The following is a 1,453-nucleotide window of genomic DNA, read 5'->3' as shown; positions in this document are numbered from 1 at the left end:
GAATGAAATGGGTCGGATAGAGAAAGACAAATATCGCATGATTTCACGTACATGTGGAATCTAAAGAACAAAATCAACAACAACAACAGCAGAAATAAACTTATAGATACAGAGACTATTTAGAGGGATACTTGGTGCAAGGGGTGTTGGGGGAACAACAACAACAACAAAAGGCAAAGGGATTAAGAGGCACAAATGGATAGTTGCAGAATAGATATGGAGTTGTAGAGTGTAGCCTGAGCGAGAAGGTTAATAATGTAATAAATATGTAAGAGGGAAGAGAGGTAGTAGATTTAGTGGGGTGATCACTTTGCAAGTTATGTGGATCTGACCACTATCCTATACAACTGAAACTGGTATATTATTGTATGCCAACTATAATTGAAAAAAAAAAACCTCTTGAATTGTACACTGTAAATACAAACAACTAATTGTCCATTATATTTCAATAAAGATTAAATAAGTGCAAAAAATTATTTTTTTAACATAGGCAATATTTCACTTCTGTACTTTGTTGATTAATACATGCTGACTTTTTAATTCTATAGCTCTATTAAATTGTCAAATCCCTGAGTTATTTTAAAATAAGCTGGAATGTCATTCTTTTTGTGTGTGTACATTTATGTCAAGATCTGTTTTTCTACGTTTAAACTGTCTTTCCTCTCATTGCAGAGGAAACATTGATTAGCCTCTCAGAGTGGTAATTTCATATTTCTCTGAAGTAGCTCCCTCACACTTTTTTTGCTGTCCATTTTCCTCTCTTGGAAAACTTTAAAAATTACCAAAAACTATTCCATTGTATGTTTGCACTCCAGGAGTAACCAGTCCACTTAAACAGTTAAAAATGTCTTAAAGAATTGTTAAACTATATATGTTTCCTTTGTGGACACTGAAAAGTGTATTTATGTAATAGACTTTGTTATTATAGTTACAAGATAAGAAAAAAGTTTAGATTCATGATAAAAGAGTTTTTGGCATGATCCATGTCTTTAAATTTGCCATGAAAAATAATGCCAGCACAATATTTTGGTTTGTAAAAGATCAAGGTGAATTTTCAAATAATTTAAACCTTTTTAATTTTTATGTTGATTTTATAAGTTATCATAGATATCATATATAATTTTTAAAAATTTTATTTTTTCTATAGTTACAATGATAGGCATACATCTCCAGAACTTATTTATAATTGGAAGTTTACATATATATATTTTTATATATAACTGGAGGTTTGTACCTTTGACCACCTTCACATATTTCCCCCACAGTCCACCCCCACTCCCTACCTCTGGCAACCACCAATATGTTCTTTGTTTCTGAGTTCAGTTTTTTTAGATTACACATATAAGTGTTAGCATATAGTATCTGTCTTTCTCTGTTTTGACTTACTTCACTCAGTATAATGCCCTCAAAGTCCACCCATGTTGTCACAAATGGCAGAATTTCTTCCTTTTTA

Source organism: Pteropus alecto, unplaced genomic scaffold (assembly GCF_000325575.1).
Source record: "Pteropus alecto unplaced genomic scaffold, ASM32557v1 scaffold44, whole genome shotgun sequence".
In the NCBI taxonomy this organism is placed as follows: domain Eukaryota; kingdom Metazoa; phylum Chordata; class Mammalia; order Chiroptera; family Pteropodidae; genus Pteropus; species Pteropus alecto.
The sequence above is the reverse complement of the archived record's forward strand: the minus strand, read 5'-3'. Positions refer to the sequence as shown.